The sequence below is a fragment of the Nicotiana tabacum genome, chromosome 20, assembly GCF_000715075.1.
Source record: "Nicotiana tabacum cultivar K326 chromosome 20, ASM71507v2, whole genome shotgun sequence".
NCBI classification, from domain to species: Eukaryota; Viridiplantae; Streptophyta; class Magnoliopsida; order Solanales; family Solanaceae; genus Nicotiana; species Nicotiana tabacum.
In genome coordinates, this window is record NC_134099.1 from 120,666,992 (window position 1) to 120,672,238 (window position 5,247).

Below are 5,247 nucleotides of genomic sequence, written 5' to 3' on the forward strand. Positions count from 1 at the left end.
CCCACTTGTTATTATCACTATTCTGATCAGAGCCAATAGTTGTCAACATTAAATAACAAACCAATTTAATTCTCCAAACATTTTAATGGATGGTGTTCTCCTATTAATTGATTAACGTTACGTGGAAATTGGAATTATATAAACACCAATTTCCTTTAACAGTCACGACCCCAATTTTCCTTCGTAGGATGTCTTGACGGCACCTAGTCTCTAAGACTAGGTAAGCCTAACACTTACTGAGTTAATAGAAAAATTTAACCATCAACTATCAAATATAAAATAGAGATCTCTGTACAAACATGTAATCCCAAAACCGATAGCATAAGTCATAGGCTCTGCTACGTTTGCTAGAAATCCCTAAATACAACAGTTCTTAATAGAATTAAACAGTATAAGTACATTTTTAGAAGGTGATTTCGAGGCCTGCAAACACGACGACAGGTTTACTTTGAGTCTCCACAGCATTGTTCGACCAGCTAGCTAATAATCAACAATAACTGAGGCACCTAAATCAGCAAAAAAATATGCAGAAGCGTAGTATAAATACACGACAATGGTACCTAGTAAGTATCAAGACTAACATCAGTAGAGTAGTGACGAGGAATAGTTTAGACACCCACTAAACTAAACAACCTGAACAAGTATAAATGTAGAAATAAACCAGAACAATATCAATATAAATCTGGGCATGATGACAATAATAATACAATATTTTTTATAGGAACCAAAAGCAACAGTTAGCAACGAGATACAACAGGTAATAACACTGTAGAGTAAGTTGAATACAGTTCAAATCCGGTGTAACCAAATAAAGAAAAACAAGTGACAACTCAATAAGAAAAACCTCTTTCGCACAAGGTTTATCCAAGAATTTTCACGAGGTACCAAACCTCAAAATCACATATCACAGGTCCCAATACGTGAACCCTAATCACTTGGCATCTTGTGCCCACATTACAAATCATAACCGTACGAACATCTCACATGCCCAAGGAGTGAGAATATCTAATAATCGTACGGACCACTCATGTTCCAATAATAATAGTGACTCATAACTGCACGGACAACTCACGTGCCAATACAATAACTCTAATACATGAGGCAAGTACACGGGGGTACATGTAAATGGTCAAAACATCAAGATTCATCTTCTTAGATCGATATGGGTGATTTATCTACGTGTATACTTGTGCAAGTGTTCTACCACAATTTAAGTCAACAAGTAAGAGTAGAGACAATAAATGGCACAAAAGAAACGAGCACCACAAAATGTACAGTGTAATAAAGACAGCAATGAAATTGAAACAACGAGTATAACAACAAGATTAGCTACACAGATCTAAGCAAATAGTGCAACACTGAGAGAGACAATTAATAGTATGCTAAGGAAATAACAATCAAAGACAAGTACAAAGGAATGGGGAAATGTCATCAAGAGCCACTACCGAGGTACCTCCTCGTAGTCTAAAATCACAAAATGAATCACAATATTTCCTTATATCACCACGGGAGCCTTTACATTTAGTTTGAAAAATCTTTTTTCTCGAAATATCACCCCATGTTTTAGCCCACCTTATCACACCACATAACTTCTAGTAGTTTCCCTACTAGTCATGCATATCAAGCCTACCTTATCTCTACACATGCATTTTAACACCCAGACCTTATAGAAGCGCATGTGTATCAATAGTAACAACAACACGGAAGAAACCTCGTGAAAACATCCAAACAATACTTTTAACAATAACACATATGCCAAAACATAACAACTCAATAAAATGACTTTCACAATATGTGCCCATATGCCACAACATTTCCTCAAAATAGTTTCAATATCACAACCACACATTTCCCTTGGCTCAACAACACTGAATACAATAGCAACAACAACCATAACATGAGGATACGACAAGTAAATCAACTCAGAACTATCAACACACAAAGAAAGAAAAGAACAAGCTCACAAAGAAAGACACAACAAGGAATAATGGCCTCAACAAGAATAGCTCAACAAGGAAGAGATAATGTGCATCAATGATTTCACCAAAGTACAATTCGACAATAAGAGGGATAACCTGAATCAATGATCCCAAATATGGATAAGTAAACAATGATAAGGGATAACAAAACTTCATTTAGTTTTGTGCAACTACGGAAGAGATATAACAAATTCAATTAAGGATAAGCAATTTATGGAAAAGATAATAATAATTCAATTAAGGATAGACAATTATAGAAAAGATAATAATAACTTCAATTAAAGATAAGTAATCACAGAAAGGATAACATGGCAATAAAAGAGGCAACAACTACAGTTAAGTCACATAAGAGTTTAATCGACAATAAGGGTAGAACATGAAGAAATTAATTCCAAATAAGACTCTGATCATGTCCAAATGCACACCTCAATAGAGATATGTGACAGTCGTATGCAATAATAAATACCCAACTAGAAGTCGGGGTCGAATCCGCAGGGAGCTATGATGGGAGTGTTGATACCCAATTTTTCCCTGTATATTTTTTATATGCAAATTACCTTTCAAATAGAATACATATGCATATATAAGTATGTACAGGGGTTCACTTATTTTTCATTAATTTTTAAAGATTTTTGGATCAATTTATTGCCCTATTTTATAAAAAAAAAAACAATAATTATTCTCAAAATTGTCATTTTGGAAATTTACTTATTAGATTCTAATATTTATACTAAAATATAGCTAACATAATTTTTTCATAATTTTACAAATTTATTTAGTATTTTTAAAAGCTAAATTGCATATAATTGCAATATTAGCCTATTTAAGATTTAACTGTGTTTATAATTATAAAATTGACTCCAGTATTTTTATTTTTCATAAGTATATATTATTAATCATTTTAGTACCTTTAATTTACTCCCAAAAATTATTTTACTATTTTTTATAAATTAAACAAGGGAAAATGACTATTTAAATGTTTGCCCATTTGTATTTCAATTTTGGCCAGATTGGGCACCCCTAATTGAACCCAATTTTAGATCCCATTACCCGTCCCAAATCCTAAATTTACCCGACCCACGACCCTATTAATAACCCGCCCGGATCCCCCTTTCAATCCCAACCATTGATCATTTAGATCAACGGCTCATACTCACCCTTTCCTTTTTAATTTTCCTATACCCCACAAACCCTAATCATTTCTCACCGGTAGCCGCCCCCGGATTCCCCCTCTCCCAAATTCTCTCTCATAAACCCTAGCCGCCTCCGTCCACTTCCACCCTAAAACCACCGGAATCCATGGCTTCCAAGGCCATATAAGTCCTATACCGGCCTCCTATAACTCCTACACGTTTGGTTACTGAAGTTTCAAGGCCTGACCATGAAGAAGCTTGGCCCAAAGCTTGTTTAATTCGAGTTCTATGGCCACCTCCGGCCTTGCTCCGGCAAGTCATGGCTATTCGAGCATGATCTCGACTTCTCCTGCTCAGATCAACGACTCTCCAAGCCTTTCTCACCATCTGGTTTCTTCTGAAACCCTAACTTTTGAGGTTCTTCTTATTTCTTTAGATCTGTTCTAGATCCGTGTTTTCCTTAAACTTTTAAACGGTTTCTCGAGATTTCTTTCAACAAACTATGCTTTCAAAACCTTTATCTTTCCGATTTAGGGTTTTTGTTAAGTTATTTAGATGCTTCTCTGATTTTCTTTTTCTCTTGTGTGCTTCTTCTACTATGTTTCTTATTAGTTTCTTCTACTATGATTTTTATGTGTCTCTCCTAATGTGTTCTTACGAGTTCTTCTACTGTGTCTTCTTATGTGTTTCTTCTACTATGTTTTTATGAGTTCTTCTACTGTGTTTCTCATATTGTTCTTTTACTATGTTTCTCATGAGTTTCTTCTACTGAAAGATGCATGTTAAAGGTCTCAGTTCCTTTCTGAAATCTCTGAACTTGTTTCGTTAGTATCTTTTCCTTGATTACTTGTCCTTTCATCTCTATACTCGATTGATGGCAAAAACCCTAGAATTTGGGGATTCATTCGAGTTTTGAGACCATTGGCTATGTGTTTTGTTTGTTCTTCATCTCTGAACTTGTTTGATTTTAAGAAAAAGCCCTAACTTCTTTGTACCTATTTCGAGTTTCTAAAGTTATCTCATCTACTACTCGATTAGGCTTCCGAAGCTTTATTTCGACCTTTGCTTCTTTATATGGTTTTGATTCCCTAATAAACTCTTCTAAGGTCTTTCTACTGGATACTCTGTATGCTATCTGATACTCTCTCTTCTACATTGCTGAGTCACTAAGACTGACCTATGTGACTACCATATTCCTATAGTCTACTACTTACTGATTTTGCAATTGCATGACGTTTTTCTTTGTCCTAAATTTAGCCTCGCATACTTGTGTGTTCTTTATATGTGCTGAACTTCCCTCTAAAATGACTTTCAATTTTTGATTAATTTCAGACTTCCTTTGTGTAAGCCTGATTGATTTCTTTCCTTGTTTGTTGATTTTCCTGTTACTTGGTCGAAAACTTTCCTTAGCCTTTCTGACTTGGTTTATTCATGGACCAGTAATTACAAATCTCTGACTACTTCATTTACTATGTATTAATTGATTTTTACCTTATTTATTTAATCATGTATTTTAAAATTCTTCCCTTAAGTAAACTCCTATGTATCTACCCCTAATTGCCTACTTTGCACAAGATGCTTACTTGATCCCTTTCCTTAAATAATTTTGTTCATTACCATTTAAGTTTAAACTCCTTAATTAAAGGAAGTCTCATACTAATTGATTTTAATTGATACCCAGTTCCTTAATTATTTTCTTACCTTATTTCCGCCTGTTTTCACACTATAAATACCTGCTCTTCATTGACACCAACACCCATAGACTTTCTGAACTTATACCCATACTCAAAAGTATTTTCTCTTGTGGCCTGTTTGGGGTCCTGCTGCCTGCTTTTCTCTATTTGCTTCTTTGAAACTGGTATGTCCTTATTTAAGGTTTTTAGCACCACAACAATGTGTTTATTTACTACCTTTGTATGCATGTCTTCCTACTGCTTCTGTATAGTTCAACACTTATTCTAGCATGTTGAAATTTCTTTTTGCCTGTTCTATTATGAATCCCAAACCCCTACCCCTATGTGTTCATGCTATGGTTTGAGGTACGGCAATACTGCAAATTATTTTCCATGAATCAAACTTGATCCCCTGGGATTCTAGCCTCTAATAATGTGTGTTCTAGCAGGCTTATAGGTATG